This window comes from Tenrec ecaudatus, chromosome 11 (genome assembly GCF_050624435.1).
Source record: "Tenrec ecaudatus isolate mTenEca1 chromosome 11, mTenEca1.hap1, whole genome shotgun sequence".
NCBI lineage: Eukaryota > Metazoa > Chordata > Mammalia > Afrosoricida > Tenrecidae > Tenrec > Tenrec ecaudatus.
In genome coordinates this window covers 140,423,678-140,438,070 of record NC_134540.1, presented here as the reverse complement: position 1 = coordinate 140,438,070, position 14,393 = coordinate 140,423,678, and positions in this window count along the sequence as shown.

Genomic DNA, 14,393 nt, shown 5'->3' with positions numbered 1-14,393 from the left:
CAAAGTTATTGACATTCACCAATATGATAAACATATGAACAATTAAGAAAATTTGATCATACTACATAAATAATTCACCGTGTTCTTTTTCCATTTTAGAGATAATAACATTTACTATTTCTTCATCAGTTAAGATTAAAACAAGAGGAGACAAATATCAATGACATATGTTCAACTCCAAGGTAAAATCAACCTTCCCAAAGGGATGTTTTTCAAACTTCATTTAATCTAAGTAACTGGAATAATAGATTGGTAGATGGATAAATAGAGAACCATACAATATATAGGTGTAAGAATCTGATACCCAAATTACAACTTCTCTTTATAAATTAAAGCAAATGTTAGCTATACTGTAATATATAAAACTAAAGTTCATTTAATAAATATGTCTAGACTCCTAAATATATAAATGTCTTCATGAATTTGTACTACACTTCCTTTCTTCTCTGTCACCATGAACCCCATGACACCTTGCAAACAATCTCAGTGTAATAAGATGATTCCTTGCTATATTTAAAACTTACAATATATAGATGCATAATAAGTAATATGAAAAGTATCATACGAAATTTCTATTTTAATGTTCCATAATGATCCACGGCATCAGAGAACATAGTACATCTGCATGTTATCTGAGTCTACCTGGACTTTCACAGATTTACTTATAATACAATAAGTGGTCCAAAATGCGGTTAACATTTTGTCCCATCTCCGCATTCTACCATTGAAGGAGCCTGGGGAGGGCAGTGGTGCTGAATGGGCTGTGAACTACAGGGCCAGCTGTGTGAAGTCACCAGCTGCTGCTTGGGGGAAACACAAGGCCTTGTATTCCTGGGAAGAGTTACGGTCTCAGAGACCCACAGGGGCAGTGCTACCTTGTCCTACCAGGTCCATGTAAGGCAGAGTCAATTCTAGGACAGTGGGTTTGAAGGGTTTGGGGTTGTTGTTTTTTTTAATAGTTGAAAATTGTAAGAGAAACTTTATAATATAAACTGGTGAGAATGATTCCTGGTGCACAGTAAGTCCTGGAGTACTATTTATGTAATGGGTGACTTGCTCTTAGTATTATTTGCTGTTGAGTCAGCAGCCATTCCGGTTGTTTCCCAGCCACGGGGATGGACAGTACCTGGTCCTGAGCCAGCCTCACAATCACTGGTGTACGTGAACCCATTGTTGCAGCGACTGTGTATTTTAAGTGCTTCCCAAGGTAGAAGCTCACCCTTCAACATTATATCAGACAATATTGTACCGTAGTCTATTGGCTTCTTATTGATTAGCTCTCAGAAGGAAATTATCAGGCTGTCTTTCAGAATTTGTCTTAGTCTGGAAGCTTCGCTGCTCATCATGACCGACTCTGGTGGTATTTGAAAAAGCAGGGCTATGCTTCCAGCATCTCAGAAAATACAAGCTGCTACAATAGGACAAATGGGCAGATTATAGGGAATTATTTTCGGGTGTGCTGTCCTTATAGATTCATCAGTACTGAGTTTTATGTACAGAAAAACATATAACATGATTATAGGGAATGAATTTTTGAGTGGGGAATATGGCAGATTTATCACCCTTCACAATATGCACTAAATATTGTTGATTTATTTTCTATACTGGAACATACTATTGGCATATAATATTTTAATTCTAAAAACTTGAAAATAAAACTATGTGGCTGTGGAGTGAATTAAACCTTTAAACTCATGATTACATGCTTAAACAAAATTTTCATAACATTCTCATTGTGATCATGTCAATTTTGACTCATGACCACCCTATAGGACAGAGTAGAACTTCGTCTGTTGGTTTCCAAGAGTATAAATCTTTACATCAGTATAAATCCTTCCTTCCACAGTTAGTGCTGGTTTCCAATTGCTGACCCTGTGGTTAGCAGTTCAATACATAATCCACTGCGCGGCCAAGCATCCTTTTCATAGCATTAGTACTTACAAATACCTTTTCTTCACATGTAATCATAGATGATCAGAGTATAATTCAGTTAAAATACTTCTACATAAAATACTTAAGTTTTAATACAACAATACTGGAGTATAAGTAAAAGAAAACCACTTAATCTGGTAACCAGAGAAAATGGAAAATATTGTCTAAGTGTTGAAAAACTTAAAACATGTTTGGCATCATACCTGTAACATATGTTTATTGTATGCCAATTATTTTGTTACACAGCTGCCCTCAAGTCAGCATCTGCCTCCTGTCAACCCCATGCACATTTGAACAAACCAATGCCTGATACAGTGCAATTCTTATGAGTGACAGTTTTTAGTGACTATTATTATTATATGAAAATTCTGATGAAAAAATTGGCCTGTCATAGGTCTGAGAATGTGTGAGATCATGTTTCTCCATATTTTATATTCCTGTGTAGACATTGGTAGCATTGCACCTTGCTTAGGACTGGCTATGTACCAATGGAAATTTGTTAACAAATATTAAGCTCAAGCAATTTTTATGAGTTGAATGATTTTCTTAGATTATTTGGAAGGATTTAGATATATAGTTCTCATGATTTAAAAACAAGATAATGAAAGAATAATATAGAACCTATGCTTTTATTTGGTTAATTTCAGGAAAATTATTTTTGTGTGTGCTCTCTTCACTCTGCACAGTTTATCTAGCTCTTATTTTTTTAATGATGCTAATATTGTTTGGTTTTAATGTTTAGTTTGTTGATGCTTAAGAACAAATAAGGATGCTACCTGCTAAATTTAAATGGAAATTTGTTATACCATATTGATGATATAAAGTTGGTATTTGAATCAAATGAGAAAATACTGTTTAAATATCCATAGGTTTATGTGTTATCCATGTTCTCTAGAGAAATAAGACCAGGACACTTGTGATTTTAGATAGATAGATAGATAGATAGATAGATAGATAGATAGATAGATAATAGATGATAGATAGAAGATAGATAGATAGATAGATAGATAGATAGATAGATAGATAGACAGATAGATAAACATAAGAAATAAACAGCTAATTAGTCTATGGAGCAGTACAAATAGCTCAGTTCAACTTATTTCCATGAGACAGATAACACACTGTCAGTCCTTCAACTCACGAGGACTGCTGGGTGCAGGTCAAGGAAACATACAGCTGAGTCTTCTATGGAGCAATTCAGGCAATCGGCCACAGGCAGAAAACAGCAGGGCAGATCACCAACAGTCTGCAAGATAACAGAGTCCAACAGTCCCCAGCACAAGTGATGTAAATACCAGCAGTGTGGTGAAGTAGGTCTTGAAGGAACCTCAGACTATAGTGATGCAGTCCATGGATGGGTGTCCCACTAGTAGTGTAGCTCGCAAATGAGGCAGAGAACCAGCTAAAGTAGCCACACACTAATCTGTTCATGAAAGAGCAAGAGATAAGAAAGGTGAGGCTTGCCGAGCCATTTGTTGCTCCTCCCTTTAATTAATCCCACATGTGTTAATTGGCCAGGTTGGCACAATAAATCTACCTATCACCATTTAGTAGATGTAGCTGTGTTTTGTCTTTGTGTAATACTGCAATGAATAATTATTTTAATAATATATGAACGATATTAATTACACATCAATCTGAATACATTATTGTAATACCATTGATTGAAATAAATGAATGACCTTCTGGGAGGCACCATATTCTGTTCAGTTCTAAAAGGTATTCATTCTGATGAGATTCGGTACGTCCAGGGTGGTATGGCCATAGATGATATCTGTATGAGCGTCCAATGAAATTTATTTTTACAGATGAAGAAAAAAAAGATTAATGCAGCACAAAGTAAGTCAATGAAAGCTTACAATTGTATCTATTATTATAGAAATAGAAAAAATAAAAATTGTATCAATATTAGCTGACTAGATTCAATTCTAACCCATGGTAACCCCTATGTGTTTCAGAGTATTTGTGTGCCTTGAGATTCTCTTGGCCAAGATCATAACAACAGCAGATGGCCTGGCCTGTCTTCCAATATAGGCCTAGGTGAGTTCAATATGCAACTTCTAGGCAGTTTATGGCAAGTTGGTGTGACTTTTAGGCAGTTGTCCCACCTAGCACCCCAGTAAAAATATAGTAGTTTTATATTTTATATAGTTTTTAAGCAATTGTATAAATATTTTACAAAATCCAATGACTTTGGAACACATTTGCTGTTAGACATATACATATACATTAACCATTAATTCTACTTCTAGTTCAAAATTCGTAGATGTGAAAAAAGATTCAAACAAGAGGGTTTACAGTAAAATTAATATTAATAGCAGTATGAAAAAAGGCTAAATGTTCAAGGTTATGATGGATCAATAAACAGAGGAGTATACATATAGCTCATGTTGATGCATGGTTATGAATGTATATTTAAATTATTGAATATATTTCCCAATTCTCCCACTCTGCCTAAATATGAAGTTACTATAATTTAGGACATATATAAAGGCAAGAATCTACTCTCACATTAGTATGTCTTTCCTTATTCTTACCATTCTGGATGTCTAACTTTATACAACATAATTATATTTATGATATAATGAATAAAAAAATTGTAAACTCACTACTTTCCACCTTTGTGTTCCTTTGTGTGAATTTTATCATGTATGCACGTCCATGATGTAACACTTGAATTCTTTCTAGTGTTCTAATACCCATATTTGTTTTATATTTACTCTGTTTAAAAATATGCTTAATAATCACTGCTAGTCATTACTGTAATTTCCCCAGTCATATCATTATTGCTTAAAACTCATCTTCTAGTAATTTCTCAAGAGAGGCTCAAGTAGAATATGCTTTGATGCATGCATGATTAAAACTTTTATTTTGACCTTATACTTGAAGAGATTTGAACTTATTATAAAATCTGTGGTTTATGATTACTTTCTGTAATATACACAGGAATTGCTTAGCAGAATTGTGATAGTGAATATAGCTTTGGAGAAAATTAAGGCGTGTTTTATTTTTCTCCTTAAGTAACATTTTAAAGTTATATATTTAAATCTGAATGGTATTAGCTGAATGTGAAAGAGATGAACCATTTTTCCTGCATCTTCGATGACAAAAGTATATCCAGACTGTAGACAGTTTTCAGAGATTTTTTGAGCTTCCTGACACCGCGGAAGTGAAAAGGGGAACCAGACCCTGGGCTTTTCTAAAGAGCAAAAATTGAGGTTTCCCCTCGTTTGCTCCGTGGCACAGGGCATAATAGTTGAAGACAATGGATAAGAGCGGCAAACGTAAATTGAATCGACAATGGATAAACTGAAAATGAATCTATCCAGCATCTTCAACAAAGCCTTCTGAAGGCATTAAATATAAAAATTAAAACAGCTAAAATTAAAAAAAAACATTTTAGGAGTAGGCATATTAGAGTTAATTTGGTAATTTCCTCTATTATTCTACTCCAATTAAATACACAAATAAAGTTTTTCCACCCTCCCTATTATTTTCAGTTATGAAATATGACTAAGAAACTATAATGCAATCAAGATCATGTGACAACTCCATATACTTCCTAGCTGAGATGCAATCATACATGCTAATAACAGGTAAATTTGCTAGCTGTTTTTTGTACTAAGAAAAATTATACTGTTTTCAATGAAAATTTGCACGGCAGATTTGGGTTTTGTTTAACTATTTCCATACCATTTGCCCAATGTCATTGCTTGCATATTTTTTTTCAGTCCCCCCAAAGCAGAAAAAAACAACTCAAAGCCTTGTGATGACTGGTTTTTTTTCTTGGGGGAGGGGGGGAGGAGCCTTCATTCTACTGCTTTCATTGTGGAAGTAGATTGAAAACTAATTGGTCCAGCAGTTCTCAACTTGTGGGTCGCGACCCCTGTGGAGGTTGAATGACCCTTTCACAGGGGTCACCCGATTCCTAACACTAGCAAAATTACAGTTCTGAAGTAACAACAAAAATAATTTTATGTTTGGGGGGATCACCACAACATGAAGAACTGGATTAAAGGGTCGCGGCATTAGGAAGGTTGAGAACCACTGGAAGTTTTTAAGAATGGAGACGAAAGTATTCTATCAGGGAAAATATCTAAAGACAAAACGTCAGATTCAACATTCTTACTTCCTTTAAAAATTTGAATAGTAAACAGTATATGTGCATAGTAAGTCTGATCCTAATTTTGGGGAAAGTCTATTTAGAATAATATATATTATTGTACAAGGTAATATGAATAGTTAATTTTGAAATTTCTAGTTGTCATTATTTCTTGGTAACTTTTTCCCTCCTGTTTATTTTTTAATTAATTGAAGTGTCTGTATTTTTACATTTGGGTTTCATTTATATTTCACTTAAGAAAAAAATTATAAGCAGATAGTGCCTTTGGAGTTTGTTCCACCTGGCCAGACTGTTAATCAAGCTATCTATTTAGAGGTTCTGAAAAGATAGCATGACCACATGCAACAAAATAAAGGCCTGATTTGTGGCAGACTGAGAACTAGTTTTGCACCTACTCATGCAGCCATCTCAGTGTGCCACTTTTGGGCAATAAAATAGCATGCCTCTTCTACCCCAAACACCTACTCAACTGACCTCACTCTCTGAGACTTCTTTTTGTTTCCTCGAATGAAAAAGAACAGGAAAAGAGCAATTTGATTATGTACAAGAGGTGAAGAAATGTAAATGAGAGTGTGCTGTCAGCCATCCAAATGCATGCATTTGGAAAATGTATTCAAGAATGGAATAGCAGATTTGATCAAATGTATTAAGTGTGATGGAGAATACATTGAAGGTGAAAAAGTTTTTTTGTAAAAAAAAATTAAAAACATAACTTTGAAAAAAAATTTGGTGTTTTTGGAGGGTATCCCCACGTATGTGAGTTCACATATAAAAGTGTCCAGATAGACATATATACCTATATGAATATACACACGTTACTATTGCTTTCTGAATCACTACTAGGCAGTGTTGCCATATACATTTCTAAGGTCTATTTTTGCTTTATTTTTTTACTTTTTCCAGGAGATATTTTTTCTTTCTTCTGGCTCTCAACTGTGAATTCAGCATGCATCACCAACACCATAATTCAAAGGTGTCTATTCTTCTGTTTCCTTACTCCTGGTCCAGTTTTCACATGCATTTGAGATGACTGAAAATGCCATGACGAAGGTCAGGTACACCTTAACCCTCAGAGGGACAAACATCTTTGCTTTTTAACACTTTAAAACGGACCAAAAAGCTATGTGTCAGATACTTTTCAGATGTGAGATGTAGCAGTTTGGGGGAAAGAAACACTGCTTTCAGGCCCAAAAAGCTTTGACCAGAGCCAGTAGATTCTCTTTCTTGATTTTCCAGTCAGCACTTTGGATGAGACAGATGCACCTTGAGGAGACAAATGCTTCCAGAAAGCATTTTGTTTTCTAATCCATTCTAGTACAATCTGAATTCCGTGAACAATTAATGTGTGAAAAACTCAGCTTGATCACGTAATCATTAAGCTGTTGTTAATTATCATCAGTTGATTTCAACTGAGTCAATTTTCAAAGATTAGATTGCATTCTGATTGGCAGCAGATAACCAGGTCTCTTCTTCTGGAGAGACTCTGGTGGGATCAACCCACTGAACTTTCATTGAGCAGCCCACTGTTTAACAATGGTGACCCTCAAAGAGACCAAGTGAAGGGTCTCTGTTGGCCTATAACACATGAGGCCCTAAATCTAAATAACCTGGAAGAAATTCAGCTCCAAAACTTTTGTACTGTGTGACCGTACTTTACTCAACCTCTTTATTACTCAGGTGACTAATCAATAAATGTTGGCTCAAAATATGAACTATCTTCACATTATTTTATGAATAGTGTCATTTAGATTATTGAATATTTCCTTAGTCTGGGTAGACAAGAGAAACAAATCCATGGACACACATGTGTATAAGAAAGAGGTTTACATACAAGAGCAATTGGACATGGAGAAAACATCCCAGCCCAGTCCAGATCAATTCCATAAGTCTTATATTAGCCTGTATGTCTGATATCAATCTATAAAGTCCTCTTCAGACTCAAGAAACACATGTTATGAAACCAAAAGCAGGACAATTACAAGCCGGTTGGTATAAAGTTTTTCGGTCCCCTGGCATCTCAGTGCTGGCAGGGGTCCCTGTGGCTTCTCCAGCTTCCAAGGTCTGGTTGCGTCCATGTGGCTTGTCTTCTACAATGTCTCCCAGGAAGTCCTAGAGAGAGAACAGGGTCGTCTGCTTCCAAGGAGGAAGCACCAGATTTCCCAGAATTCCCAGGAGAAGGCCATGCCCACACAGAAGTCTCATTGGCTATCTCCAGATTGACAGCCTAGACTCCACCCCTACACTCTTAATCCTTAAATTGACATCAGATTAGGTGACTACCACAAATATATTTAGTAAATATTATATATTATTGGTAGTGTCATTTTATCTATTATAAGTGGGAAATCTATAAGATAAAATTTTCAATTATTTATTTCCCGTGATCACAAAAAGTTTACTCGATTTAATTATGAGTCATGGCAATGCTGTACAACAGGGTAGAACTGCCCCTGTGGGGTACCAAGACGCAGCTCTTTACAGAAGAGAGCTTCCCGTTTCCCTCAGCAAGAACTGGTGGTTCCTAGCAGCTAACCGAGAGGTTAGCAGCCCAGTGGGTGGCCATAATTTCTAACGCATGCAAATGGAAACAATGATTTTCAACGGAGTCAATTCATATAGCCCTTCTGGTCATAACTCCACACGTGTTGTATTATGACGCTGAATTTCATCCCACTTTGGAGGATGTTCTTCATTATACTCATGGGCAGGACTAGGATGGGCTTGAGACCTGACTTTAGGAGACGGCTGTAGAATGTGACTTAGTAGAATCTAAAGCCACCGTCTTTTGTTTTCCATGGGGCTATGATTGCCTCAAAAACAATCCACCCTTTCATCAAAGCCGTTTCTCAGTGCACGAGAGCCACCTGGGAAACAAGAGAAAGCTGAGAACCATTGGAAGAGTCTTTCCAAAATCCCTGCCTGAAGTGGCAGAGGTGACACTGGCCTGATGTGGCAGGGGCGATGGCATGGAGGTTCAGAGGATCAGCACTGAGACCATGGGGTACCGTTTCTTCATCTGGGTAAAGATTATGAAACTGTGAGACAAAGGGACAGGCTGGCTTCCTGGTCCATGGAGGCAAAGACCGCAGGACCACGTGTCTGGGAGGATAAGAACCAGAGAAAAAGTTGGCTGCTGGCTGAAGAGAGCAATGACTGTATCCTTACTTTTTGCTGCTCTTGGCTTGTGATAACCTAATAAGTTCCCTAATAACTCCCCTGTGGTAGTTACATAATTTTATGTCAACCGAAATATATATAAAATGTAGGGGTTGAATCAGGCTACAGTTTGATGGTGCCTCTTTTAGGGCGTGGTCTTCTGATAAGAAGGGCCCTGGGTGCCTGCCCTCTCTCTGCATTCATGTTTCTGCTAGCTGGGTACCCTTCTGCTGGGTCCCTGCCAGGTTTACACCAATATAGGATTCACATGACTTTGCACACACCAGCCTGTGATATGCCTCCATTCTTCTTCACTGCATGTAACTGCATGAGTCTGAAGAGGAATTTATGGACTCGTATCAGACTTACGGATGAATTGAAATAGACTGGGATGTTTCCCTGACATATAATTACTCCTTGGCTTAAAGCTCTTTCTTATACATATATGAGTGACGCTGGATTTGTTGTTCTAGTCAACGTGGCGTATCTCCCTTAATGGAGAATACTGTTAGTGAGTTCTATGAGGTCAGTACAACAAATGATCAAACCCAGCATAAAAATACAATGTCATAGGAGAAACTGTTGGTGTCAGAAAAAGTAAAGAAGGATAGGGCATATAGGCACTCCTGACCCCTACTTCATGGCAACAGAGAAGCCAGAACAAGTCAGATATGTTCACCTACGTTGTTGATTACTGCAGGATTCTGCTTTTTAAAAAGTTACTATGACAACTAGCAAACAGAAAAAATAATAGATTAAAAAGGACAATTATAAAATATCTTATTATTGCTCAGGTGATGGATTTATTATGGGCTACAGAGTCATAAAATGAAGTATAAAGCATGAATAAGGAAATAAAATTTTCCTGGTTATATTTACGGAGAAAATAATTTTGTAAGCATGTCATTTTTTGGAATATTTCTACCTTGAATCTAAGAAAAAAATATTTATTAATAGCTTTTTAAAAGTTTTTGCTAACCTTGTCAATCCTACAATTTTCAAAAAGAAAATTTTAATCTTCAAATCATTTGTTCATGATTGTATTTCAAATTTTCAACAGGCATTTTCAGTGTAGCCACAGAAAAACTAAACGGGAGAAAACACATAAAAGAAATGTGAGGCCTCATGACAACATTTTTAAATATTTAAACCAAATAACGTATCAGCTTTAAAGTAACAGTAGTCAAAATCATACAAGATTTTTTATACAAATTTAGAGTTTTTAAGAGGAAAACCAATGTATAGCCGAATCATTGTTTAGATATTCAATAAGAAAGTCAAGTAAACTTTGGCATTCTGAGATTTTCACTATGTGCTTAATTATTTGTCTCTGCTGACTCTTTTCTAGAAAGAGGAATTTTAGTTAAATGACTTATAATTTCCTTCCAGGGGTAAATGATCTATGATTTTATAATAAATGTGAATACGTTCTGGAAATGTCTCAGTGTATATAAATCATTCTTTGTTTCATGTAGTCTGTTGCTACCTCTTAAGTAACGACTGAGCTGTCATAAATTAATATGGCCCTTCTAGCTATAATTCCTAATGCACTCTATTAAAATCCTGGAGTCCACACTCCTGTGGCAATATCCCATTTTGCATGGGATTCTATACTATAATTGACAGGATTAAAGTGGGAGTAAAACCTGATTTCAGTTCAGATGTGAGCCGTAGTCTACCCTTTTCTGTGGGGGTATTTTAAACTATACCTTAGTAGACCGTGTGAACCACACTGTACCTTGTTTCCTTGGGGGCATTCTTAGGACTCTACCTTGGCAGATAGTGTGACTTAAGACGCATTCTTAGACTTAAGTACTTAAGATGTGTCTTTGTACGAGGCATATCTATTGGTATCAGTACACATTTTCAACACAAATCATATCCCCCGGAATGTCAAACTTCTTTTTTCCTGACGGAGCTTTAGAAGAAATAGGAAGACCTGCTGGAACTTTTGGGATATTTTTGGCTTCTGGCTCTGGATTCTGCATTTACCTTTCTCTGCCTGACCTTTGGATTTGGTGCTGAATGGTACCTCCCCCAATATGAGACATGTCTTCAAAATGTCCCGAATTGCTGTGGGGCACTGTGGTGACTAGCAGAAGCCCAGAATGTGAGGGAATGTGTTTCAGGAAAGAGTGGGAGGCAAATGGAGCCAAGTCGTATTTTGGAAGAGTCCAGCATTTGAGACAGATCATCTCCAACTCCTTGGGAATAGTCTGGTTTTTAATTCTTTTAAAAGAAATCATTACCTACTGGTGAGTCTTTGTCTCCACCTGTTTCTAGTTATTCAACTTCCTAGCTCCAGGCATTCATGTGGTCAAGAAAATTCTCCAGGGTAATAGCTAACAACCAAAATGAATTTAATTGTTTCTACAATGGTGTATTTTTCTTGATATTAACTTCTCTCTTTGCATTTATATGTAAATGCACTGGTTTTGCTTCTTAGCAGTTTGGGCAGAGTCCAACCTCACAATTAGATGGTTTCCTGGTGAGGCCTCTTTGGGCATATGGCTTCTTTATAGGAGAGACACTGGGAGTCTCTCTGCCCCTTGACCCTCCTTGTTTGCATGGATTCCTGTTGGCCTCCAGGGATGGCAAGAAGCTACAGTTATGCTGACATGACCCAACCAAACTAAGATCCACTCCCCTCTAAACCCATTGGCCTGTTCTCCCTGGTTCCTCTTTCACCTTCTCTATCATCCACTTGCAGCTCTTGAATCTGCACAGGGCTCCAACTGGCATGGACTCATGGACCCATGCTGGACTGGGTTCATATGCTTCTTGATATAAAGTTCCTGTTTGGGCATGGGTGCGTATCAATGGTTTTGTTTCTCTAAACACCCCAGCCTAGCAGTGTTTTTCTTAGCAGTCATCACCTCCTTCCCTTTGCCCCAATGTACTAGGTTTCTTGATGAGTGTTTTCGTTTTCCATTTTATCAACACCAGAAATTACTCGCTCATTTCCATTCTTTAATTTGGTGAACTCTAGTTGAAAATGTTCCACACAGTGAACTTTTTTTCTCTACTTACACTTTCTTCATTCACTTAAAAATACTTTTATTCCTGAAGCATTTTCTCTTGTTCGTCAAGTGACTTTTCATTTCACTAACTATGTGACAGTTTTTTAGAAAATTGCGGTGGTTTTTATGTATCGGGATGGCCTAAACATCCTTCCAGAGAGACAGCATTTTCAACATGTGGGAAGATGTTGCAGCAGCCTCTCATTTACAAGGCCCCATGTGCCCACTTTAAGATTGTTCCATCTGCTTTCATTGTTGCCAGGTTGGTAACTAGAGAAAAAAATGCAGAATAATTCAGCTGGTATGTGATGAGCCTGATATGAACAAAAAGAAACAATACTCCAAAGGAACTTTAAAATAATCTGGCATACCCTGGTAGATGCATGGGGAATATACCAGAGCCAGAGATTTTAGGATAACTAGTTAAATGAGTAAAAATGTAAGTTTGGGTAAATAAATTTACTGGCATAGGTACATGGTTCCAGTGCACAGAATTCAGCGTGATTCCATGAAACCAAAACAAACTTGCTGCAGTGTTAGCTCTTAGGATCGGGAAAGCGAAGTAAAATTGAAATTAGTTTCTGTGGCAAATAGTAAAGAAGAGTGAAAAGATTCAAGGGAGTTGTAATGTTGGAAATGATGTGTTGTGTCAGATGAGGAGAACCATCAAAGAGGCACATTTTATGGGAAATATTGAAGATTTCACCACTAAGCCAGTCACCTAAAATATATAACCAAGAGTGCTGACGTATTATTAAGAAGTTCAGTAGTGCCTTTATTTTGCTGCCCATCATTTAATCAGTCAATTATATGGCTCTTCTAGTAATAATTCCTTATATGATATATTCTAATTCTGGACTTTATACCTCTATAGCTATAACCGTATTTTGGAGGGCAATGTCTCACCATGGACAGGAAAAGTGTAGGATTAACACCTGTCCTTAGTAGAAGGTATAAATTAAGAAACTTCCTTAGTTTCCTAGAGGATGTGAATTCTTTATTTTCCTTGGATATATAACAGTACCACTGTACATTCTAAGACACCTTGCCTCGCCTGGACAGACGGTCATCTATTTCTTAGTTGCGGACTGGTAGACGGAAGAGCACCTGTGGTGACTTGGGGACATTGTTGACTTTGGGCTCTGGACCTTGCATTTAGCTGACCTCTACTGACCTTCGGGTTTTGGACTGAATAACAACACGACCACATGAGATGTTTCCTCAAAGTTTTGTGAGTTGCTTGGACCATTGCAGTGAATCACAGAACCCAGGGACGTGAGGGAATACACTCCAGGTAAAAGTGCGGGGAGGAGAGAAATAGAGCAAAATCGCATCTTGGAAGAGACAGGAACTCAGGTCATATTTAATCTCCATCTCCTTGAGGTTCTTCTGGTATTGATTTCAGCAGAAATGTTACCACAATCATAACAGAAAATAAATGGCCAGAGAATGTAGGTCTTTGGGTGATGAGGATGATATGGCCTTAAAGACAGTGATGGGGTGATGTCAGAGAATGGCATAAGGACCACATTTGACCTGCGCTAGCTTCACAGTGGAAGGGAATACAACTCCATAGCAGTCCTAGGGCAAGTTCCATGAGTCAGCTCAGACATGCTTCTACTCGCCCTCCTTATGTTATATTATTCTTCACAACACTTTCCTCCTCTGCTAGGTTTAATAATATGTTGCAATGACTACACAGAACTCAAAGATAATACTCATAATTAAGGAGGTTTATTCAGGGAACTAATAGTTTACGACAAGACCTACGGCTATCTACTCTGTGCATTGGGAAAAAAGAAATCCCCCATATACTGAAGTCTCATTATGTGTAGAAAATTACTAGACAATTAATAATTAGGACTTGACTCAAATTCACCTTGCATGGAGTCTTAGATCCATGGGCCTGTCAGAGATTTTTGTCCTCATTTCTAGATCAATAATTAAGATAGATTTACTTGGTGTTTGGAATAACTTCCACATTGTTTTTTGGTGTGCATGGTATTATATATCATAATCGGAATATTAAGCAGAATCTGTGGAAACTTTCCTCATTCCAGTTATAAGTACATAAAAAAATTAATTCGCATCCACCAGCATGGCCTGATTAGCGCCAACATGAAAAATCGAATAGATGCAGAAGTGGTGATTTGAATATTTCT